This window comes from Microtus pennsylvanicus, chromosome X (genome assembly GCF_037038515.1).
Source record: "Microtus pennsylvanicus isolate mMicPen1 chromosome X, mMicPen1.hap1, whole genome shotgun sequence".
NCBI lineage: Eukaryota > Metazoa > Chordata > Mammalia > Rodentia > Cricetidae > Microtus > Microtus pennsylvanicus.
Genome location: NC_134601.1, coordinates 29,738,392 through 29,764,472, shown reverse-complemented (window position 1 = coordinate 29,764,472; position 26,081 = coordinate 29,738,392). Strand labels below are relative to the sequence as shown.

General features: G+C 41.0%; 1 long non-coding RNA gene and 4 other non-coding genes across 5 annotated transcripts; all 5 read right to left on the bottom strand.

The window, feature by feature from the left end:
* Positions 1 to 1,663: 1,663 nt before the first annotated feature.
* Positions 1,664 to 1,735, bottom strand: Trnaa-agc (transfer RNA alanine (anticodon AGC)). Its single transcript has one exon. It is a non-coding gene; the product is annotated as a tRNA-Ala (tRNA).
* Positions 1,736 to 7,124: 5,389 nt separating this feature from the next.
* Positions 7,125 to 11,006, bottom strand: LOC142840237 (uncharacterized). The gene is made up of 3 exons (XR_012908930.1): positions 10,915 to 11,006; positions 8,026 to 8,063; positions 7,125 to 7,207 (listed from the first exon to the last, which is right to left on the bottom strand). It is a non-coding gene; the product is annotated as an uncharacterized LOC142840237 (long non-coding RNA).
* A 399-nt stretch (positions 11,007 to 11,405) lies between these two features.
* Trnaa-ugc (transfer RNA alanine (anticodon UGC)) lies at positions 11,406 to 11,477 on the bottom strand. The gene has a single exon. It is a non-coding gene; the product is annotated as a tRNA-Ala (tRNA).
* A 2,165-nt stretch (positions 11,478 to 13,642) lies between these two features.
* Positions 13,643 to 13,714, bottom strand: Trnaa-cgc (transfer RNA alanine (anticodon CGC)). The gene has a single exon. It is a non-coding gene; the product is annotated as a tRNA-Ala (tRNA).
* Positions 13,715 to 21,778: 8,064 nt separating this feature from the next.
* Trnaa-ugc (transfer RNA alanine (anticodon UGC)) lies at positions 21,779 to 21,850 on the bottom strand. Its single transcript has one exon. It is a non-coding gene; the product is annotated as a tRNA-Ala (tRNA).
* Positions 21,851 to 26,081: the final 4,231 nt, after the last annotated feature.

Sequence of the window (26,081 nt, the reverse complement as noted above, 5' to 3'; positions counted from 1 at the left end):
TCCCTTGTAAGTTTCATTGACACTTGGTTCCTGACAGTTTACAGAATATTTAATAATTTGTTCACAGAAAAAACAATACGTATGAATTGTGTTTAAAAAATAATACCAGTTAAAGATGAATCAAAAAGTACAAATATTTGTGAATAATCCCAACAGATAGATCCATAGTGCTGATAGGCTGAGAGATTTCCAAACATTGCTGAATTGGAGACAACCTTTCTTAATGAAGGACAACTATGTTTACGGCTCAAACAATTCATTATTAGTAAGATGTCTGTTGATTCAAAACTGAGCTACCGATTCAATGCAGTAATAATAAAATTGCACTTATTCTTTTTAAAAATTGAGTGGATAACTCTAAACATTGTAGATTAAATACACAGCTTGTGGAAAAACCTTAGAAACAGACAAATGTTAGAGAATCACTGAGAGTTCTGAGCCAGGGTAGGACACAGTGAAATGCTGTCTCAAATCCAAACAAAACCGCAGATTACTAAAAAGAAAATCCTTAACCAAGTGCGTATTTTAGCACTCATCTGAGACATGTAGGGTAGTTATGGACTAGTATTTAGGCTTTCCCTCTTAAATCTCACCGGTCCTATGGACGAGCAATCTCATGGCCTTTTCAAAGAGAAGGACTTGTACAGACGGGTATGGGGAAGAAGGGGGCAGTGGAGAGGAAGGTGCTGGCTGGTCATCCAGTGGTAAATAAGGCTGGGAATATATAGCTGAACATTAACTCATTCGAATAATATTCAAACTATTCAAATACAAATCAATTGCTTTCTTTTCTGTTTGCCCAGAGATCTGACTGACTGCAACTTGGAAAGAAGACGGCCCTGCTATCTCCCTTCCCTATTAAATCTCACCGATCCTATGGGCGAACAATCTCATGCACAGAGTAGGAAGTCGGGATCACAGAGTGCTCATTTGGCCTCATTTCCCTCCTGCTTGCTCTCCCACAACTCCCCTCCTGGACAATGGCTCCAGCACAGCCTGGCACACAACAGCAGAGGAGGAGGCAAAATGGTCCCAAGTCAGTCTCCTTCCGGAGATACACAGGCTGCAAAACCCGAGGTACGAGTGGTCCTACTTGAGTTTGGAATCCCTGCATCTGCCTCCCAACTTTCAGGAAGAATCTGGTACTCACCTCCTGGAATCCATAAGCTCAACTCAGTCCAAACATCCGGAACTAAATGCTGCTTTCAGGACATCGTCTGGTCGGCATTTGAAAATGGTCGCCATAATGACCCCTGTTTCTATGACAACCGCAATGCTGCCTCCCCCTTAGTAACCAGGAATGGCTCCGCCCAGCCCTCCCTTTCTTTCTCTCTGAGCAAGAACTCTTCACCCTTGTTTTCACCCAAGAAAGTATACCCATCATCTGAGAAACTGTCCCCACTACGAAAGCAGAGCTTTCTTTTTTGTTCGCTCTGTGAACAAAACATGTCCCTGGAAGCTTGCCCACGTTCTACTCACCAGACCATGGCGGTGTCTATGGAAATGTCGTCACAAAAATGAACATTGCTGTCACAGTGACAAACGAACAATTTCATCCAATAATTAGCTATGCATATATGACCTCATTACGAGACTTTAAAGTCTGGGACACCTTGCACAGAAACATCCTAAAAAGAACAGTCAAAGGTTAAAAGCATTGTTTTGGAGATGCCGGGGCTCGAACCCGGGGCCTCATATATGCTAAACATGTGCTCTACCTCTGAGCTACATCCCCACATCTCGTAACAGCTTCATCAAAGCCTATGTGAATTCAGAGAGACCGAGACAACATTCAGAGTCTCTGCAAGGGTCTGCATCCGGTCCTTTGAGCATATTGGATTCCAGGTTAAGTTTAGTGTTTTGATGGATTCTTGGGACTTTTGTTGCATGAGAAAACAATCTATTTTCAATCAAAGGAAAAATAATAACAATAAAAATAACAACAACAACAATAATAACAACAAACCTTATGCTCTTTGAAGCAAGATAAGCTAACAATGAATGATACTTTGAATTACTCAGTCCCATCAATTTTACTTCAACTTTACCTTGCAGGTGGTTCAATATGCCACTATCATGCGGAATTAATAATTATATGTTGCTGATATGCGGTCATATCTGAGAGTATGAGTAGCTTCCTTAATCCTTCTCTAGCATACCTCCTTTCTCTTTTAAAACACGCCTTAGTTTCCGGGCTTGAAAGGCAGTTTTTATAATCTTGGTCAGGCTGGTCATTTTGTTTCTTAACTTAGCCAATACTGTCCATCACTCCATTAATGGCAATAACTAAATGTGCGGTAGCTATTGGTTCATAAACCCTAAGGTGCTGTCACTTTCTGCATGTTTATGTATCTCACTGCACACTTTGTAAGTTTCAAAAATGAGAGGGTTTCTGAAATATGTCCTCCTTTTCACACATCATCTAGTATATGTCTCAATATACAAAATTATTAAATAAATATTGTATGTATGTTCAGATTGCGAGAAAAGTGAGTATTTTTTACAAGAAAACAATCTATTTTTTTCATTTACATACCAATCCAAGTTTCTATTCCCTCTCCTCTGCCCATTCACTCCACTTACCCCCACCCCACCTTCATCCACTCCTCAGAGAGGGTAAGGCACAGTGCCCAGAGGAAGGAGCAAGGCCCTCCCCACTATATCCAGGCTGAGCAAGGTATCCATCCAAAGACAATGGTTTCCAAAAAGTCAGCACCAGCAGCAGGGATAAATCCTGGTGTCACTGCCAGTGGCCCTGCAGTCTGCCCCAGCCATAAACTGTCACCCACATTCAGAGGGTCCTGCTTGGTCCCATGCTGGTTCCTTCCCTCTCTGGCCAGAGTTCGTGAGCTCCCATCAGCTCAAGTAAGCTGTTTCAATGGGTGTCCCGATCATGGTCTTGACCTCTTTGTTCATATTCTCACTCATCTCACTCTTCAACTGGAAAAAAATTAATAAATAGTACCTGAGAAGATGCCAGACTATAGAAGACTGAGTCCACACTTAAGACATTGCTTAACCTCAACAATTATTGGAATACTACAAAGAATGATATTAAAACAGGGCTTTAATATATAACTTCTAGATAAAGACAAGGAGTAATAGCAAACAGGTGAGCTAGTGCGGTAGACTGAGAGCTTCCTAAATTAAATGAAGACAAAAGCAAAAAGAGAGGGATGGAGGAATGGAATCAAAAGGTAAATGAGGGCAACAGAAGAAGCAATAACATCTCAGTGCTGATTGTGGTCTAGGTTTGAGATGTTGGTGGATAAGTACTGATAAACAAATGACCTAGAAGTAACAAAATATGAGTCAGTGTATCTCTGTGAGCCATGACCCTTTTGTGTTATCTTTTTTGCTGGGAATCTTTCTTCCATTTTTATTGATAATAGATTTTCCCCGTAATCTATCCAGATTATAATTTCCCTTCAGTCTACTCCTCCCAGTTCTGCTCCACCTTCCCTTCTATCAGGATCCATTCTGTTTCTGTCTCTCCGTAGATAATAATAGGCTTCTAAGAGATAACAGCAAAGCACAACAAAATAAATTAGAATAAGACTTTAAATCACAATTATCAAATAGAAATTGGATGAGGCAAATGAACAGGAGTAAAAGAGCCCACAAAAAGACCCAAGAATCAGAGACCCACTTGTTCACACATTCAACAGCACCATAAAAATACAAATAAAAGTTCTCCTAAAATACTAGAAGAGATAATATACACATTGAAGACCTGGTGCAGACCCATGCCTGCCTCATGCTTGCTGCTTTGGTCTCTTTGAGTTTCTGAGTCGATTTAGATGGACTTGTACTCCAGATGGTAATCAATCTACTTTAAATTCCAAATAAAGCCCTTTCGTTATATACTCCAAGGACACTTTGTCCTACCACAAGGACAATTCTATGTGATCGTTGTATTTTATCTCATTCTAATTAATTTTGTTATTTTTTATCTCTTAGGAGCCCATTGTTTTCTAATAAGAATCAGAAAGGAGGTGGATCTGGATGTCATGGGAGGAGGTGAGAAACTGGGCAGTTTAAAGGAAGAGGAAACTCTAATCAGAATATATTTAAAGAAAAATGTGTCTTTTAAACATAGGGAGAAATAAGAAAAGTATCAGGATAACTATCGTGACATCGTGCTTCTAACACAACCTTGCTGTACAACTGTCCTTGCACACAGGAAATGCCTCTCTTCTCACCATTGGCACTTACAACTCTCACATACTGAAAACAAGGGCTCATGTCAGCTTCTTGTCAACCTTCTGCGTGTTTTCTCTGCCTTCCTGTTGTTCTTATCATAGAAGAGACCTGACCTTGACAGAAAGAGGAGACAAAGTGTCACTGACAACTAGCATTTGGTGATTACTGTCTTCTGGGGTTGGTCAGATAATCCAGAATTCTAAGCAGATAAATGAAGAGCAGGTCCACTTGAATGTGTGTCCTCGCACGGGCACGTTATGGGATAATTTAACCATCAAAATATATAATGATGACAAAGGAGTACTCCTTTAAAAAATGGGTGTTTCTGAGTAGACACAAACGCATGAGTAAATACATTAATAATCAAAAGAAAAAAGTGAACTTTACTCAAAGACAAGCAATGCTTGTATACTAGTAACTGCACAGGGAAGTAGGTATCAGAGCAACCCTTAGCAGGCATCATGGTAATAATCCATATGGCAAGACCCATCCATAAAACACCCCCTCTGTACACAGTCCACAGCAACACTGCAAAAATCTGCATTTCTGATGGGAAAACTGGAGGGGAAACACATGAGTACTAACCTTGTCTTTTTTGTGTTGGGAAAAATAACGTTAGATATTTTGAAAATAATTACCTAAGTATTCTTCATAATACAAACCTTTCTGGAGTTACACATACATACCTAATTCTTCACATGTATCCCCTTCTTTCTCTACAACCGTGATCTCAACACCTCCCTGATGGAGCTGGCTGGGAAGTGAAGGACTAAATCTATGATTCCAAAGATTCCATTTGGGCAAATATTTGACCTGTGGCTGCCTTAGAAAAATTCCCCCAAACTGGGTGTTGGACATTTGTTTCTTTTATCATAATGCACTTGTAACTTCAAAATAATGAAATTGAAACAAAAGCAAATATATGTTACCAAAGACATTTTCATCATAGAGAAAGAAACCTGACATTTCAACCTAAAATGAGCTTTTGTTAAAATCTACCCACAGACAGTTGACCACAGTGAAATGTGTAAACTGTAATTTAAAATGCCTGTCACTGGAGATAGCATTAGGAAATATGAAATAATTAGGAAAACTGTGCCCGCTTCTCTGTAGTGCCTAGACACTGAATGGGACAAATCATTGCTGAGAGTAAAGATGTATAGATTCGTCGACTGTGGAGATATTTTGTTTCTTCCCTGACAATAAAGCTTGCCTGAGGATCAGTGTGTGCAGATAGTCACTAGTTAGCCAGAGAGGACAGGCAGTGTTGGCACTCACCTTTCCCAACACTTAAGAAACAGAACTCTGAGTTCAAGGCCATGCTGGGCTTCATTAGATTGATCCAGTCTAAAAAAGAAACAGAGTCAGGCAGTGGAGACTCACATCTTTCATCGGTGCTTTGGTGTCACACACGTTTAATCCCAGCACTAGGGAGATGGAGAATGAAAGGAATGTGGGTGGGAAAAGAGAGGAATATAAGGTGGGAGGAGATAGGAGATCCAGGCATTCAGTCTGAGGTCTTGTAGAGACAGGATTCTCCATTTGGTCTGAGGATTTTGTTGAGGAAAGAACTAGTGGCTGGCTGCTCTGCTGTTCTGATCTTAAAGCTCCAACCACTTAATATCTGACTTTAGATTTTATTATTAAGACCAATTAGAATTCACTCTGCAATCATCTTCATGCAATGGAAGATACAGGTGTCTGTTCTCCTCATACAGTCCTATAGATCCAGTGCAATACCAACAGAACTCTAACAGACTTTTCATAAACTAATGGGCTTATCCTGAAACTCACAGTGAGTATGAAAAACCCCAGCTTGAAAACAACCTTGAAAAGGAACAATGTTGGAGGATGAACACCTGACTTCCAGACTCCTTATAAACCTAGAGAAATGAAGACAGCGTGCCTGATTGGAAATGACAATAAGACAGAAAAGAATATGAAGGGGACAGAAGAGTCACACACGTGTGAGGGGACACCTTTAGCAAAGACACAAAGACACTTCAGTGAAGCAGACATATGCTGGTCACTGAGGTTTTCTGGGACTCCCTGTAGTGGTAGGGAGGAGCAGTCCAGTACCTTGACCAGCAGCCTGAGGATCACCCTGTCCCTTTGATGACCTTGACCCTGGTAAAGATGAACCTACGATGCAGTAAAGAATTTCAGAAAAAGCCAGGATGAAGCAAAGGTTGTGAGCTTATTAATCCTTTGGACAGAAGCTCGCATAGAATAAGCATGGCTCATGCATGACAGCCTGAGTGTGGACTAGAGAGAGCCATGAGATTAGGTGTCAGTACAAAGGGTGTGTGAGGAGGGCAGGAGAGTGGGAAATGTGAAGATTTTTATGGCTCTCAAAGTTACATTGTTTAAAATTACATGTAAGAATACTTTGAGTCTTTAAATGGGTTCTGTTTTCCCATTAGGAAAAATATACAATACGTTATTAAAAAGTCAAAAATAAAAAATAATTTTTGAAATGTTCTTATTGCTTTTAAAATTTCTTTTAGTAAATTAAATTGTAAGGTTAATATGTGATTTTACAAGTATTCTTGTCCTAAGTAAGCACAATTAATTAATTAATTTTTATTTGTTTACTGTTTTTCCACAGGGAAGTCTGTGCACCACATGAGTGAGTACCTACTCTCACAGAGGGCACCAGAGTTTGAGATGTCACGATATCTGAGTAGCACTAACACCGACCAGGGAGATCTGGGATAGCTGATGTAACATACTCACTTCACAGAGCCTTGATCCTTCCACCCAACTGAGATGACAAGGCATTTAGGCACATGGGATCACATTTAACCTCAAAGAGCCGCTAATGAACAGAAGATGAGGTACTGTTATCATATTGAATGGTTAAGGATGGGGATAGGGAACTAACTCACCATTAATGTCCCAATGTTCAATTCACACTTCCTGTCTGGTGGACATCACAGCACACTGGGTTCTTCCCCATGAACTCCTGCTTCTGGGTTGCAGAGATTAAACCCTTTGCTTTACACTAGAAGATAACATAAGGGAAAAGAAAACTCATGAAATAGAGGAAACCAGGATGAGGAAGCACATAAATCCCAGGGGATGCAATGATGGTGCCTTGTCTGTGCAGACGACATCAATGGAAGGTACACAATGATGTTTTCCATCCTCCCACATCATCTCACCACCCTGGGCACACACAGTGATAACTGTGACTGCAGACACATACTGGGAATGTGAGCTTGTGCATTTCCCATTCCCGTGGCAAGAACTCCCCCTCTCTGTGTGCACTCAGGCCCCTACTTTCATGCCACAGCCTTCCATGGGCAGCACAAAGGAGGCAAGGGAAATCCGCCAACCACATAAATACACAGGATTTGTTTTCTCTCAATTCAGGCCCTGAAAATGATTCTTTGAGGTGGGCCTCATTACTTCCTTTCCACACAGGCGCTCAGATAGTACAATGCTTAGACCCAAGACATTCTCCAGATATACCAGATGAACATTGATGCCATCTTAAATGGATTCCTCTGGCCAATATTGGGACAAATGGAGCATGGAAATAGAGAACGGCAATAGAGAGGAAAACAGTTTGGGAAAATGGGTGTTGAGCCATACTGATATAAGTCAGCACATGAGTAAAGAACTATGGAGATAAGTAAGCAGTATACTACACACCAGGTCATCATTGAAGAGGACCAGGAGAATTATAACACAACCTATCACAGCAGTGAGTGATTAACTAACTTTCACACATATATATATCCAGGGACATATCTGCACAAGCATGAGCATATACACAACACACACTAACAAATGTCAATGTAAACACACAGCTCTCACCTCGAAGGAAGAAGACAGTTCACTCTGGAGTCAAATATCTGTGAGTAAACATGAGAGAGACAGGTTTATGTTAGTACAAATTGCATGTTACAATGTGGAAACAGTTTCATGAAGTTTCTATAATAACAGAATGAAGAAACTATAGACTCTATTTAAGTACCTTGGTGATAATATTAAGTAGACTATTGTGGTAAAGCAGAGAAACCTCAGCTACAGGCACTAGCTACTATGTGATGACACACAGTCCTTTGACTGGTAGAAACTTAAAGCTTTGTTAAGGAGACATATTCTGATATTTTAAATTTGAGGTCCATGGGCTGGAGAGATGGCTCAGTGGTTAAATTTGAGGTCCAACGTCATCTGTTACTGACAAGGTGTGTTAGGTAAGTCCAACACAGGGGGCCCAATGAGTGGCTACTCATGAGCTCAAGAGAACACGAAGGAAATTGTAATTAGGCCCTGGGACTGCGACTTCCACCATCTCCATATCACTGCAGGTCTAAGAGTCAATCAACCAGTCTTTGCAGACCAGCCTCTGCCAAGGAATTCCTGTACACACACACACACACACACACACACACACACACACACACGACACCTCTCATTCTCACTCTCCTAGCTCCCTGATGTTTACTGAGAGCTCAAGGGGTACAACCACGTTACAACAGATTCCTCTCTGACCACACATGGGATGGTGAGAGCTACTAACATATGTGGTTTGAATGAGATTCCTGTGACGATGGTCATGGACTTCTCTCTTGCACATTTCTCTCATTTATTTCAGACTGTCAATAATAACCTGTAAGAGCCGATAAGAAAATAGAGACAAACTGCATTACACATCAAATAACGTTTCCTTCATGCTTTCAACAAAAAATATCCTTTGTAAGTTTCATTGACACTTGGTTCCTGAAGGTTTACAGAAGATTTAATAATTTGATCACAAAAAAACTCGTAAGAATTGTGTTTTAAAAATAATAGCAGTTGCCGGGCGGTGGTGGCGCACGCCTTTAATCCCAGCACTTGGGAGGCAGAGGCAGGCGGATCGTTGTGAGTTCGAGACCAGCCTGGTCTACAAGAGCTAGTTCCAGGACAGGCTCCAAAACCACAGAGAAACCCTGTCTCGAAAAACCAAAATAATAATAATAATAATAATAGCAGTTATAGTTGAATCCAAAAGTGGAAATACTTGTGAATGATCCTGACACATACATCCATAGTGCTGATAGGCTGAGAGATTTCCAAACATTGCTGAATTGGAGACAACCTTTCTTAATGAAAGACAACTATGTTCACGGCTCATACAAATCATTATTAGTAAGATGTCTGTTGATTCAAAACTGAGCTACAGATTCAATGCACTAACAATAAAATTGCACTTATTCTTTTGAAAAATTGAGTTGACAACTCTAAACATTGTAGATTAAATACATGGCTTGTGTAAAAGCCTTAGAAACAGACAAATGTTAGAGAACAGCATTGCCTGATAGGAGACCTCTGTTTGAACCTACAGTAATTGGACCAGCATGCTATTGAATCAAAGTTGGCAAGAAAAATCTAAAACCAACAGTCCATGCTCACATCCACACATTTACAGACCACTGCCTATATCGAGTCAACATTTATCCTGTATCCGATGCTGACATCAAGCTTGTGTGTAGTGCGTGTAGTGTGTGCTGAGAAGAACTGACCATCCTCCTGCTGCAGCCTCCCAGGCACTGGGATTACTGGCGTATATACCATGACTGGATTATTGGAGAACTGATGTTTCACAAATAAACAAGGCAATTTGATGCATAAAGATGGCCTTTCAGGAAGCAATGCGGAGGCAAGTGTATGTCCAAACCCACAAATATAAACTAAGACCTACGTCATATCATAAGTGTAGACCATTCAAAATAGATTACAGATGTGAAAACATAAAAATCAGCCAATAAATGCCAAACAGAACACAAGAAGAAAATCCCTGTCACTGGGTGCCAGGCAAAGATTTCGCAGACAAGACACCGAATAAACCGTAATTGAAGAACTAGAGAAGGTGGGATCCTACAGTTTAAAATCTCCTGCTCTTCCAAGACATGGATGAGAATTGAGATGATAAGTCTGAGGCTAGGAGAAAAGTTAGACATACATATATCTGATAAAGCATTTCTATGAATTCTACACAAAACCTCATATGTCAGTCAGAAAGTAGTCATTGAGACCCGTGAAAGATTTCAGGTGTGCTTTTCAAGGGGGCATTGATAGGATCGCCCCCTGTATAGAGATTCATTAGAGACATTAAGGCCATAGGCAGCGTCGCAGGGATTCTGAGGAGAGATCAGGGCCACCTGGCAGGGCAGGCCCCACGGAAATGGAAATTAAAATGCCAGACTGGTGCCAAGCACAAAGTGTCCCACACCTGCAACCCCTCCACGAGGCAGCCAAGGAAGGAGAATCACCGAGAGTTCTGAGCCAGGGTAGGACACAGTGAAATGCTGTCTCAAATCCAAACAAAACCGCAGATTACTAAAAAGAAAATCCTTAACCAAGTGGGTATTTTAGCACTCATCTGAGACATGTAGGGTAGTTATGGACTAGTACTTAGGCTTTCCCTCTTAAATCTCACCGGACCAATGGGCGAGCAATCTCATGCACAGAGTGGGAAGTCGGGATCACAGAGTGCTCATTTGGCCTCATCTCCCTCCTGCTTGCTCTCCCACAACTCCCCTCCCGGACAATGGCTCCAGCACAGCCCGGTACAGAACAGCACAGGAGGAGGCAGAATGGTCCCAAGTCTCTCTCCTTCCAGAGATACACAGGCTGCAAACCCCGAGATAGGAGTGGTCCTACTTGGTTCTGGAATCCTTGCATCTGCCTCCCAACCCTCAGAGAGATTCTGGTGCTCACCTCCGGGAATCCATAAGCTCAACTCAGTCCAAACACCAGGACTTGAATGTTCCTTTCCAGGACATCGTCCGGTCGCCATTTGAAAACGGTCGCCATAATGACCCCGGTTTCTATGACAACCGCAAGACTGCCTCCCCCTTAGTAACCAGGAATGGCTCCGCCCAGCCCTCCCTTTCTTTCTCTCAGAGCAAGAAGTCTTCACCCTCGTTTTCACCCAAGAAAGCATACCCATTATCTGAGAAACTGTCCCACTACGAAAGCAGAGCTTTCCTTTTTTGTTCGATCTGTGAACCAAACATCCCTGGAAGCATGCCCACGTTCTACTCACCAGACCATGGCGGTGTCTATGGAAATGTCGTCACAGTGACGAACGAACAATTTCATCCAATAATTAGCTATGCATATATGACCTCATCACGGGACTTTAAAGTCTGGGACACCTTGTACAGAAACATCCTAAAAAGAACAGTCAAAGGTTAAAAGTATTGTTTTGGAGATGCCGGGGCTCGAACCCGGGGCCTCATATATGCAAAACATGTGCTCTACCTCTGAGCTACATCCCCACACCTGCTAACAGCTTCATCAAAGCCCATGTGAATGCAGAGACACTTAGCCAACATTCAGAGACTGCAAGGGTCGGCATCCGTTCCTTTAAGCATATTGGATTTCAGGTTTAGTGTTTTGATAGGATTCTTGGGACTTTTCTTGCATGAGAAAACAATCTATTTTTAATCAAAGGAAAAATAATAACAATAAAAATAATAACAACAACAATAATAACAACAAACCTTATGCTCTTTGAAGCAAGATAAGCTAACAATGAATGATAATTTGAATTACTCAGTCCCATCAAATTTCTTCAACTTTACTTTGCAGGTGGTTCAACATGCCACTATCATGCGGAATTAATAATTATATGTTGCTGATATGCAGTCATATCTGAGAGTATGAGTAGCTTCCTTAATCCTTCTCTAGCATAGTTCGTTTCTCTTTTAAAACACTCCTTAGTTTCCGGGCTTGAAAGGCAGTTTTTATAATCTTGGTCAGGCTGCTCATTTTGTTTCTTACAAAATTATGTCATTATTGTGTGCCACATTTTCTTTATCCATATTTCAATTGAGGTGCATCTAGGTTGTTTCCACGTTCTGACTATGACAAATAATGCTTCTATGAACATAGTTGAGCACATGTCCTTGAGGAATGATTGAGCATCCTTTTGGTATATTTCCCAAAGTGGTATTGCTGGGTCTTGTGGTAGGCTGTTTCCTAATTTTCTGAGAAATCGCCATATGGATTTCCAAAGCAGCTATACCAGCTTGCACTCCCTCCAGCAATGGAGGAGTGTTCATTTTACCCCACATCCTCTCCAGCATAAGTTGTCCTCAGTGTTTTTTATCTTGGCCATTCTTACAGGTGTAAGATGTAATCTCAGAGTTGTTTTGATTTGCATTTCTCTGATGACTAAAGATGTTGAACATTTCCTTAAATGTCTTTCAGTCATTTTAGATTCCCCTGTTGACAGTTCTCTGTTTAGGTCTGTACCCCATTTTTAGTGGATTATTTGTTCTTTTGATGACCAATTTCTTGAGTTCTTTGTATATTTTGGATATCAGCCCTCTGTCTGATGAAATATCAGAAGTATCAACCACATAATTGTTGGGAGGAGTGAGCTGCTTAGCCCCGAAATTATCACTCAGAAACTGTATTATTTAAATCACTGCTTGGCCCATTAGCTCTAGCTTCTTATTGGCTAACTCTGACATCTTAATTTAATGAATCTTCATTAATCTGTGCATTATCACGATGTCATGGCCTACCAGCAAAGTTTCAGAAAGGGTAATTCATTGGTCCATGTGTCTGATTTTATGCCAACACCAAATTACAACAAAGGGAGATCTGACTGACTGCAACTTGGAAAGAAGACAGCCCTGCTATCTGCCTTCCCTCTTAAATCTCACTGATCCTATGGGCGAGCAATCTCATGCACAAGTAGGAAGTCGGGATCACAGAGTGCTCATTTGGCCTCATCTCCCTCCTGCTCACTCTCCCACAACTCCCCTCCTGGACAATGGCTCCAGCACAGCCTGGTACACAACAGCACAGGAGGAGGCAGAATGGTCCCAAGTCTCTCTCCTTCTGGAGATACACAGGCTGCAAGACCCAGGGTAGGAGTGGTTCTACTTGGGTCTGGAATCCCTGCATCTGCCTCCCAAATTTCAGGAAGAATCTGGTGCTCACCTCCGTGAATCCATAAGCTCAACTCAGTCCAAACACCAGGAACTGAATGTTCCTTTCCAGGACATCTCTGGTCTCCATTTGAAACCGGTCGCCATAATGACCCCGGTTTCTATGACAACCACAATGCTGCCTCCCCCATAGTAACCAGGAATGGCTCCGCCCAGCCCTCCCTTTCTTTTTCTCAGAGCAAGAACTCTTCACCCTTGTTTTCACCCAAGAAAGCATACCCATTATCTGAGAAACTGTCCCACTACAAAAGCAGAGCTTTCCTTTTTTGTTCGATCTGTGAACCAAACATCCCTGGAAGCATGCCCACGTTCTACTCACCAGACCATGGCGGTGTCTATGGAAATGTCGTCACGGTGACAAATGAGCAATTTCATCCAATAATTAGCTATGCATATATGACTTCATCACGGGACTTTAAAGTCTGGGACACCTTGCACTGAAACAGCCTGAAAAATAAAATCAAAGGCCAAATATAATGTTTCGGGGATGCTGGGACTCGAACCCAGGGCCTCATATATGCGAAACATGTGCTCTACCTCTGAGCTACATCCCCACACCTGCTAACAGCTTCATCAAAGCCCATGTGAATTCAGAGACACCGAGCCAACATTCAGAGTCTTTGCAAGTGTCTGCATCAGGTCCTTTGAGTATATTGGATTCCAGGTTGAGTTTACTGCTTTCATAGGATTCTTGGGACATTTCTTGCATGAGAAAAAAATCTATTTTCAATCAAAGCAAAAATAAGAACAACAACAATAATAACAACAAACCATATATTCTTTGAAGCAAGGTAAGCTAACAATGAATGATACTTTGAATTACTCAGTCCCATCAATTTTACTTCAACCTTACCTTAAAGGTTTTTCAACATGCCAGTATCATGCAGAATTAATAATTATATGTTGCTGATATGCAGTCAAATCTGAGAGTATGAGTAGCTTCCTTAATCCTTCTCCAGCATACCTCCTTTCTCTTTTAAAACACACAATAGTTTCCGGGCTTGAAAGGCAGTTTTTATAATCTTGGTCAGGCTGGTCATTTTGTTTCTTAACGTTGCCAATACTGTCCATCACTCCATTTATGGATATAACTAAATGTGTGGTAGCTATTGGTTCATAAACCCTAAGGTGCTGTCACTTTCTGCATGTTTATGTATCTCACCACACGCTTTGTAAGTTTCAAAAATGAGAGGGTTTCTGAAATATGTCCTCCTTTTCACACATCATCTAGTATATGTCTCAATATACAAAATCATTAAATAAATATTGTATGTATGTTCAGATAGTGAGAAAAGTGAGTATTTTTTACAAGAAAACAATCTATTTTTTTCATTTACATACCAATCCAAGTTTCTATTCCCTCTCCTCTGCCCATTCCCTCCACTTACCCCACACCCCACCTTCATACTCCTCAGAGAGGGTAAGGCACATTGCCCAGAGGAAGAAGCAAGGCCCTCCCCACTATATCCAGGCTTAACAAAGTATCCATCCAAAGAGAATGGTTTCCAAAAAGTCAGCACCAGCAGCAGGGATAAATCCTGGTGTCACTGCTAGTGGCCCTGCAGTCTGCCCCAGCCATACAACTGTCACCCACATTCAGAGGGTCCTGCTTGGTCCTGTGCTGGTTCCTTCCCTGTCTGGCCAGAGTTGGTGAGCTTACAGTTCAAGTAAGCTGTTTCAGTGGGTGTCCCCATCATGGTCTTGACCTCTTTGTTCATATTCTCACTCCTCTCACTCTTCAACTGGAAAAAATTAATAAATAGTACCTGAGAAGATGCCAGACTATAGAAGACTGAGTCCGCATAAGACATTGCTTAACCTCAACAATTATTGGAATACTACAAAGAATGATATTAAAACAGGGCTTTAATATATAACTTCTAGATAAAGACAAGGAGTAATGGCAAACAGGTGAGCTAGTGCGGTAGACTGAGAGCTGCCTAAATTAAATGAAGACAAAAGCAAAAAGAGAGGGATGGAAGGATGGAATCAAAAGGTAAATGAGGGCAACAGAAGAAGTAGTAACATCTCAGTGCTGATTGTGGTCTAGGTTTGAGATGTTGGTGGATAAGTGCTGATAAACAAATGACCTAGAAGTAACAAAATATGAGTCAGTGTATCTCTGTGAGCCGTGACCCTTTTGTGTTATCCATCATTCGGGAATCTTCCTTCCATTTTTATTGATAATAGATTTTCCCCATAATCTATCCTGATTAGAATTTCCCTTCAGTCTACTCCTCCCAGTTCTGCTCCACCTTCCCTTCTATCAGGATCCATTCTCTTTCTGTCTCTCAGTAGATAGTAATAGGCTTCTAAGAGATAACAGCAAAGCACAACAAAATAAATTAGAATAAGCCTTGAAATCACAATTATCAAATAGAAATTGGATGAGCCAAATGAACAGGAGTAAAAGTGCCCACAAGAAGACCCAAGAATCAGAGACCCACTTGTTCACACACTCAAAAGCCCCACAAAAATACAAATAAAAGTTCTCCTAAAATACTGAAAGAGATAATATACACATTGGAGACCTGGTGCAGACCCATGCCTGCCTCATGCTTGCTGCTTCGGTCTCTTTGAGTTTCTGTGAGTTGATTTAGAGGGACCTGTACTCCAGATGGTAATCAATCTACCTCAAATTCCAAATAAAGCCCTTTCGCTATGTACTCCCAGGACACTTTATCCTACCACAAGGACACTTCTATGTGATAGTTGTATTTTTTCTTATTCTAATTAATTTTGTTATTTTTTTATCTCTTAGGAGCCCATTGTTTTCTGATAAGAATCAGAAAGGAGGTGGATCTGGATGTCATGGGAGGAGGGGAGAAACTGGGGAGGTTAAAGGAAGAGGAAACTCTAATCAGAATATATTTAAAGAAAAATGTGTCTTTTAAACACAGGGCGAAAATAAGAAAAGTATCAGGATAACTACTGTGGTGTCATGCTTCTAACACAACCTTGCTGTACAACTGTCCCTGCACACAGGAAAGGGCTCCCTTCTCACCTCGCTTTCACTCAAAGCAAAAGTCCTTCCTTAGAAGGCTACCAACTGAGAAGCAGAACTAAGATGACCAAGGTGGGGACTCAGACAATTGGCAGAACTCACTTTTGGAAATAAACTATCTCCTCTCAGGAATTTTTGTATTATAGCAGTGAGGTTAGGATCTACCATGAAGACATAGCTAGGGATATACAGTAGGACTGTGGAATATAAGGTAACTCTTTTCAGAGGAATGTCTAAGATGGGCCATCCACCTATGGCAGAAAACTGCAAGATTTTTCTCCAAATCATTGACTAAGCAGTCAAGCAACATTAGAAAACCGAACAACAACAAAAACAAACAAAAAATGCCCAAAGTGCTATAATTGGGTCTTGAGGTAGACTGATTCCCAATTTTCTGAGAAACCACCATACTGATTTCCAAAGTGGCTGTACACGTTTCCACTCCCACCAGCAGTGGAGGAGTGTTCTCCTAACTCCACATCCTTTTCAACATATGTTGTCCTCATAATTTTTATCTTAGTCATTCTGACAGGTGTAAGATGGTATCCTAGAGTCATTTTAATTTATGTTTCCTTGTTGATTAAGGATGTACAGCAATGCCTTAAATGTCATTTGGCAATTTGAGATTGTCCTGTTGAGAATTATCTGTTTAGCTATATACCCCATTTTAAAATTGGATTGTTTGGTATTTTGAGCCTCGTTTTTTCAGTTCTTTATATATTTTGGGGTTCAGTCCAGTGTCAGATGTGGGATTGGTGAAGATCTTTTCCCCATTCCGTAGGATGTCATTTAGTCTTATTGAGTGTGTCCTTTGCCTTACAGAAGCTTTTCAGTTTCAGGAGGTCTCATTTATTGTTGTTCTCAGTGTCTGTCCTACTCCTGTTATATTTATGAAGCGGTCTCCTGTGCCAAAGTGTTCAAGGATACTTCCCAGCTTCTCCTCTATCAGGTTCAGAGCAACTGGATTTATGTTGAGGTCGTTGATCCATTGGGACTTGAGTTTTGTGTATGACTGAAGATTTAGATCTATTTGTAATCTTTTACATGTTGACACCAGTTATCCAGCACCATTTGTTAAAGATACTTCCATTTTCCATTGTATATTTTGACTTCCTTGTCAAAAATCAGGTGTTCACTGGTGTGTGAATTAATGCCAGGGTCTTTATTTGATTCCATTGGTCCATGTGTCTGATTTTATGCCAATACCAAATTGTTTTTTATTACTATAGCTCTATGTTGAAGTTTTAAGTCAGGGATGGTGATGCCTCTGGAAGTTCTTTTATTGTACAAGAATGTATTAAGTATTCTGAGGGGTTTTTTTGTTTTTGTTTTATATGAAATTGAATATTGTTCTATAAGTCTGTGAGCAATTGTGTTTGGATTTTGATGGGCATTTCTTTGACTCTCTAGAATGTTTTTGGTAAGATTGCCATTCATATTATGTTGGTCCTACCTATCCAAGAGCATCCATGAGCGTGAGAGATCTTTCCATTTTCTGATATCTTCTTCAGTTTCTTTCTTTAGAGACTTAAAGTTCTTGTCATACAGGTGCTTCAGTTGTTTAGTTATAGTTACCCCAAGAGAACTTATATTTTTGGCTTTTGCAAAATTGATATTTCTCTGATTTCTTTCTCGACCCGTTTATCACTTGTATATAGGACGGCAACTGATTGTTTTGAGTTGATCTTGAGTCCTGCCACATTACTGAAGTGTTTGTCAGCTGTAGGAGTTCTCTGGTAGAGTTTTTGTGATCACTTATATGTACCATCATATCATCTGCAAATAATGAAAGTATGACTTTTCTTCCTTCCCAATTTGTATCCCTTAATCTCCTTTGTTGTCTTATTGCTCTAGCTAGGTCAACAAATACTATATTGAAAAGATATGGAGAGAGTGGACATCCTTGTCTTCTTCCTAATTTTAGTGGAATCACTTTGATCTTCTCTCCATGTAATTTGATGCTGGCTGTTGGCTTGCTGTAAATTGTTTCTATTGTGATTAGATAGGTTCCTTGTATCATGATCTCTTCAATATTTGTACTACAAATGGGACTCAAACTACCTCCTATTCCACATATAGTACTTGGGGCATGTACCCCAAGCACACTTCAACCTACCAGAAGGACACTAGGTATTTCATGTTCATTGCCGCTCTATTCCCAATAGCCCCAAATTAGAAACAACCTAGATGTCTCACAATAGAATAAGGGATAAAGACAATGCCGTACACTTATATAAAAGAGTATTTTTCTTATTTTAGAAAAAAGACATCATGAAAATTTCAGGTTAATGGATGGAACTAGAAAAAAAAATTTGAGTGAGGTAACCCAGACACAGAGAGACAAACACGGTATGTACTCACTTCTAAGTGGTTATTAGATGTAAAGCAAAGGGTAACCAGGCTGCAATCCACAGCTCCAGAGAAGCTAGGTAACAAGGAAGACCCAAGGAAGGATGCATGGATCGCCCTGGGAAGGGGAATTAGATGAGATCACGTGGGTAAACTGGGGGTGAGGAGGTGGTGAAGGAGAGGCAATGGGGAAGGAGAACATGAGGGAACAGGATGGTCATAGAAAATGGAGTGGGAAAGCAATGAAAGAGGGAACTTGATAGAAACAGTCACTATGGTTTTAGGGAGAAACCTGGTGCTAGGGAAATTCCCAAGAATCCACAAGGATGATCCCAGCTAAGATTCCTAGCAGTAGTGGAGAGGGTTCCTGAACAGGCCTGTAACACCCGATTTTGTGTTACACCCTCGGTACAGTTCGCGTGCCACTGTACCATCTGCGAGTCGGGCAAAGGACTGGAGATTGAAAGAACACACAAAGAAACCAGGGTCATTAGGAAGAGGATCAGCCGAATGCCAGTTTATACAGATTTGGGGGAGTCCTTATCTACCTGACTGCTGCACAAGGATCTCTGCCATGGGGGTGGGAAATTACCATATTAACAATGGAGACAATGGCCTGCAGCTAATCACCAGGTGGGGCAGGGAGAGCACAGAAACAAACAGGATGCTTTGTCAGCTGACCAGAAACTGTCCTCCAGATGCACCCCAAAAACACGGGCAGACCAGGGCCATACACTGGCCTTCCCCTATTATCAGATTGGTGACTACCCCAACTATCATTACAGAGGCTTCTCCAGTAATTGGTGGACTCAGATGGGCCTTCTGTTTGTGGAGAGATAGGTGTGTAGTTTGGACTATCTGAGGGGAACCCCAGCAGTGGGATCAGGATCTGTCCTTGGTGCTCAGCCTTGTTTTTTGGTGCCCATTCTCTGAGTTGAGATGTGATGCTATCTTTAATGCAGGAAGGAGGGACTTGGTCCTGCCCCAAATTAATGTGCCCTTACCCCTTGGGAGTAATAGAGAATGTGTGGGCTGGGGTGGAGAGGCAAGGGGAGTGTGAGCAGAGGTGGGAGGTAGAACTGTGGATGGAATGTCAAATGAAATTTTAAAAAACAAATTGAACAATTTAAAAAACAATGGAACCCACCCCCCAAATCCTCTTAGCCAAGACTGGTGGTTCATGCCTACAATCTCAGCACTTAGCACATGGAGAAAATAGAATGCAAAATAAAATAATAAACATTACTCTTTATATATATATAAATAAAATACAAACGTACAAGAATATTTCTTACATAAATATGATAATAATTCACCATTGTTGCAACACTCTCTTTTTATTGTATTTATTGAGCTATGCATTTTCTTTGCTCCTGTCTCTGCCTCCTCTCTCCTCTTCTACCCTCTCCCATGAACCCCACACTCCCAATTTACTCCGGAGATCTTGTCTCTTTCACCATCCTGTGTAGATTCATGTATATTTCTCTTAGGGTCCTTTGATTTATGTCTAAAAGGCACTTATAAGGGAATACATATTATATTTTTCTCTCTGAGTCTGGGTGACCTCAATATGTTTTTTCTGGATCCATCCATTTACCTACAAAATTCAAGATGTCATTATTGTGTGCCACATTTTCTTTATCCATATTTCAATTGAGGTGCATCTAGGTTGTTTCCACGTTCTGACTATGACAAATAATGCTTCTATGAACATAGTTGAGCACATGTCCTTGAGGAATGATTGAGCATCCTTTGGGTATATTCCCCAAAGTGATATTGCTGGGTATTGTGGTAGGTTGTTTCCTAATTTTCTGAGAAATCGCCATATGGATTTCCAAAGCAGCTATACTGGTTCGCATCCCTCCAGCAATGGAGGAGTGTTCATTTTACCCCACATCCTCTCCAGCATAAGTTGTCATCAGTGTTTTTGATCTTGGCCATTTTTACAGGTGTAAGATGTAATCTCAGAGTTGTTTTGATTTGCATTTCTCTGATGACTAAAGATGTTGAACATTTCCTTAAATGTCTTTCAGTCATTTTAGGATCATCTGTTGACAGTTCTCTGTTTAGGTCTGTACCCCATTTTTAGTGGATTATTTGTTCTTTTGATGACCAATTTCTTGAGTTCTTTGTATATTTTGGATATCAGCCCTCTGTCTGATGAAATATCAGAAGTATCAACCACATAATTGTTGGGAGGAGTGAGCTGCTTAACCCCCGAAATTATCACTCAGAAACTGTATTATTTAAATCACTGCTTGGCCCATTAGCTCTAGCTTCTTATTGGCTAACTCTTACATCTTAATTTAACCCATCTTCATTAATCTGTGCATTATCACGATGTCATGGCCTACCAGCAAAGTTTCAGAAAGGGTAATTCATTGGTCCATGTGTCTGATTTTATGCCAACACCAAATTACAACAAAGGGAGATCTGACTGACTGCAACTTGGAAAGAAGACAGCCCTGCTATCTCCCTTCCCTCTTAAATCTCACTGATCCTATGGGCGAACAATCTCATGCACAGAGTAGGAAGTCGGGATCACAGAGTGCTCATTTGGTCTCATCTCCCTCCTGCTCACTCTCCCACAACTCCCCTCCTGGACAATGGCTCCAGCACAGCCTGGTACACAACAGCACAGGAGGAGGCAGAATGGTCCCAAGTCTCTCTCCTTCTGGAGATACACAGGCTGCAAGACCCAGGGTAGGAGTGGTCCTACTTGGGTCTGGAATCCCTGCATCTGCCTCCCAACTTCAGGAAGAATCTGGTGCTCACCTCCGTGAATCCATAAGCTCAACTCAGTCCAAACACCAGGAACTGAATGCTCCTTTCCAGGACACTTCTGGTCTCCATTTGAAACCGGTCGCCATAATGACCCCGGTTTCTATGACAACCACAATGCTGCCTCCCCCATAGTAACCAGGAATGGCTCCGCCCAGCCCTCCCTTTCTTTTTCTCAGAGCAAGAACTCTTCACCCTTGTTTTCACCCAAGAAAGCATACCCATTATCTGAGAAACTGTCCCACTACGAAAGCAGAGCTTTCCTTTTTTGTTCTATCTGTGAACAAAACATCCCTGGAAGCATGCCCACGTTCTACTCACCAGACCATGGCGGTGTCTATGGAAATGTCGTCACGGTGACAAATGAGCAATTTCATCCAATAATTAGCTATGCATATATGACTTCATCACGGGACTTTAAAGTCTGGGACACCTTGCACAGAAACACCCTGAAAAATAATATCAAAGGCCAAATGTATTGTTTTGGAGATGCCGGGGCTAGAACCCAGGGCCTCATATATGCAAAACATGTGCTCTACCTCTGAGCTACATCCCCTCACCTGCTAACAGCTTCATCAAAGCATCTGTGAATTCAGAGATACCGAGCCAACATTCAGAGTCTCTGCAAGTGTCTGCATCAGGTCCTTTGAGCATATTGGATTTCAGGTTGAGTTTACTGCTTTGATAGGATTCTTGGGACATTTCTTGCATGAGAAAACAATCTATTTTCAATCAAAGGAAAAATAATAACAATAAAAATAATAACAACAATAACAACAACAAACCTTATGCTCTTTGAAGAAAGGTAAGCTAACAATGAATGATACTTTGAACTACTCAGTTCCATCAATTTTACTTCAACTTTACTTTGCAGGTGGTTCAACATGCCAGTATCATGGGGAATTAATAATTATATGTTGCTGATATGCGGTAATATCTGAGAGTATGAGTAGCTTCCGAAAACCCTCTCTAGCCTACCTCCTTTCTCTTTTAAAACACGCCTTAGTTTCCGGCCTTGAAAGGCAGTTTTTATAATCTTGGTCAGGCTGGTCATTTTGTTTCTAAACGTTGCCAATACCGTCCATCACTCTATTTATGGCAATAACTAAATGTGCGGTGGCTACTGAAATATGTCCTCCTTTTCACACATCATCTAGTATGTGTCTCAATATACAAAATCATTAAAGAAATACTGTATGTATGTTCAGATGAGTGAACTGTTGCCTGTTGCTGAGGTTGTTTTCAATTTCAGTGTCTTGTATATAAAGCTGTTGTGAACTGAAATAAATAAGTCTTTAAAAGAAAGTATGTCCTCTTTCTTCAGGTTATATATTTGGGTTGTGATGGCCAGATGACAATTAACATATGAAGAAACAGAAAAAGATTTCTCCAAGTTATTGTCCTGTTTTCCATGGCCACCAGCAGTGGGTATGAGAGTTTCATCCTCCACACACTTGCCAGGTCTTCATATGACAAGTCTTTATTTCTGAGTATTTTTTTGGGGTGTCGAGAGTCCCCTCAGAGTCACCTGTCTCTCTTCCCTAAGTGTTAAGGATGTTGCGGCTGTATGTTTCTCTTAGTGGAGCATCTACTCACCCTTCTGGACAACTTTTATTTCCTGAATTGTCTATTTTCTTAGTGTCTCCTTTAGAAGCTTTCTGTATTCTGGATACAAGAAGACTGTCATCTGATATACAATTTCCCACATTCATTTTCCCAGGTAATAAAAATATGTTTCTATCATATATTTGGAAGAATAGACATTTTCTCACTTTATGGAATTCTTAACAATCCAGTTCTTCATTTAATGAAAGGGGGTTTGCTGTATTTAAGAAGTTTGTTTGTAATTCATGAACCTGAACTTTCAATTGTATTTTGCTACAAGATTCATGTTTAAGTTGTATTATGGATTTCTTTTTTTTTTAATTAAAATATTTATTTATTTATTATGTATACAGTATTCTGTCTGTGTGCATGCCTGCAGGCCAGAAGAGGGCACCAGACCCCATTACAGATGGTTGTGAGCCACCATGTGGTTGCCGGGAATTGAACTCAGAACCTTTGGAAGAGCAGGCAATGGTCTTAACCTCTGGGCCATCTCTCCAGCCCGTATTATGGATTTCTTTTAGGTTTATTTTTCCTATTTACTGAGGGTCTGCCTGTATGTCTGTGTGTGCAGTAATACGTTTGAGTGCAGATGCCCACTGAGACCAGAAGAGTTGTCAGTTCCCCTGGATCTGGAATTACAGGCATCTGTCACCCACCAAGAGTCCCAGAAAACCTTGGTGAAGAGCATATGTCTGCTTCACTGAAGTGTCGTTGTGTCTTTGCTAAAGGTGTCCCCTCACACGTGTGTGACTCTTCTGTCCCCTTCATATTCTTTTCTGTCTTATTGTCATTTCCAATCAGGCACGCTGTCTTCATTTCTCTAGGCTTATAAGGAGTCTGGAAGTCAGGTGTTCATCCTCCAACATAGTTCCTTTTCAAGGTTGTTTTCAAGCTGGGGTTTTTCATATTCACTGTGAGTTTCAGAATAAGCCCATTAGTTTATGAAAAGTCTCTTAGAGTTCTGTTGGTATTGCACTGGATCTATAGGTCTGTTTGAGGAGAATAGACACCAGTATCTTCCATTGCATGAAGGGGATTGCAGAGTAAATTCTAATTGGTCTTAATAATAAAATCTGGAGTCAGATATTAAGTGGTTGGAGCTATAAGATCAGAACAGCAGAGCAGCCAGACACTAGTTCTTTCCTCGACAAAATCTTCAGACCAAATGGAGAATCCTGTCTCTACAAGACCTCAGACTGAATGCCTGGATCTCCTATCTCCTCCCACCTTATATTCCTCTCTTTTCCCAGCCACATTCCTTTCATTCTCCATCTCCCTAGTGCTGGGATTAAAGGTGTGTGACACCAAAGCACCTATGAAAGATGTGAGTCACCACTGCCTGACTCTGTTTCTTTTTTAGACAGGATCAATCTAATGTAGCCCAGCATGGCCTTGAACTCAGAGTTCTGTTTCTTAAGTGTTGGGAAAGGTGAGTTCCAACACTGCCTCTCCTCTCTGGCTAACTAGTGACTATCTGCACACACTGATCCTCAGGCAAGCTTTATTGTCAGAGAAGAAACAAAATATCACCACAGTGGAAGAATCTATACATCTTTACTCTCTCTCAGCAATGAGTTGTCCCATTTAGTGTCTAGGCACTACAGAGAAGCGGGCAGATTGTTCCTAATTATTTCATATTTCCTAATGCTATCTCCAGTGACAGGGATTTTAAATTACAGCTTCCACACATTTCACTGTGGTCAACTGTCTGTGGGTAGATTTTAACACAAGCTCTCTTTTAGGTTGGAATGTCAGGTTTCTTTCTCTATGATGAAAATGTCTTTGGTAACATATATTTGCTTTTGTTTCAATTTCAGTACTTTGAAGTTGCAAGTGAATTATGAGAAAATAAACAATTGTCCAACACCCAGTTTGGGGAAAAATTTCTAAGGCAGCCACAGGTCAAACGTTTGCCCAAATGGAATCTTTGGAATCATAGATTTAGTCCTTCACCTCCCAGCCAGCTCCATCAGGGAGGTGCTGAGATCACGCTGGAGAGAACGAAGGGGATACATGTGAAGAGTTAGGTATGTATGTGTAACTCCAGAAAGGTTTGTATTATGTAGAATACGTAGGTAATTATTTTCAAAATATCTAATATTATTTTTCCCAACAGAAAAGGATCAAGGTTAGTCCTCGTGTGTTTCCCTCTTGTTTTCCCATCAGTCATGCAGATTTTAGCAGTGTCTGCTGTGGACTTGTACAGAGAGGGTGTTTTATGTATGGTTCTTTTCATGTTGATTATTACCATGATGCCTGCTAAGGGTTGCTCTGATACCTACTTCCCTGTGCAGTTACCAGTCTACAAGCATTGCTTGTCTTTGAGTAAAGTTTCACTTTTTTCTTTTGTTTATTAATGGATTTACTCATGCGTTTGTGTCTACTCAGAAACACCCATTTTTTAAAGGAGTATTCCTATTTGATCATTATATATTTTGATGGTTAAATTATCCCATAACATGCCCGTGTGAGGACAGACATTCAAGTGGACCTGCTCTTCATGTGTTATCTGTCTAGAATTCTGGATTATCTGACCACCCCCAGAAGACAGTAATCACCAAATGCTAGTTGTCAGTGACACTTTGTCTCCTCTGTCTGTCAGTGTAAGGTCTCTTCTACAATAAGAACAACAGGAAGGCAGAGAAAACACGCAGAAGGTTGACAAGAAGCTGACATGAGCCCTTGTTTTCAGTATGTGAGAGTCGTAAGAGCCAATGGTGTGTGTGTGTGTGTGTGTGTGTGTGTGTGTGTGTGTGATGTGTACATGGGTGTGTAAAGGAAGGGTCTGTGAGATGAACAAAGAAGAGGAAGATGTCACTGCACATCTATGACTTGACTGGATGCAGACAGACTACTCCATCCTTATATGCAGTACAGTAGAGTGACAAGATCATGTGGACTCACCAGGTGAGTCATTTCCTTTTCTCTTCCCATCCATGTGACCAGCAGCTGATCTGTGATGCCTGGTAGGAACACATCCTGTTGAGCAGGTAGCAGCAAAGAGCAGCACACTGTGGTACAATGGCATTCATAGACTCCCCAGATGACTGAACCCTGCATGGGTCCCTTTAAATAACCAGAACTGAAATGGAAGCCATCCCTATAAGACCATTTCCCGAATGGGCCATGCATTACTGCATCACAAATGCAGGGAGTGCTTATTAAAATGGTAGATATCT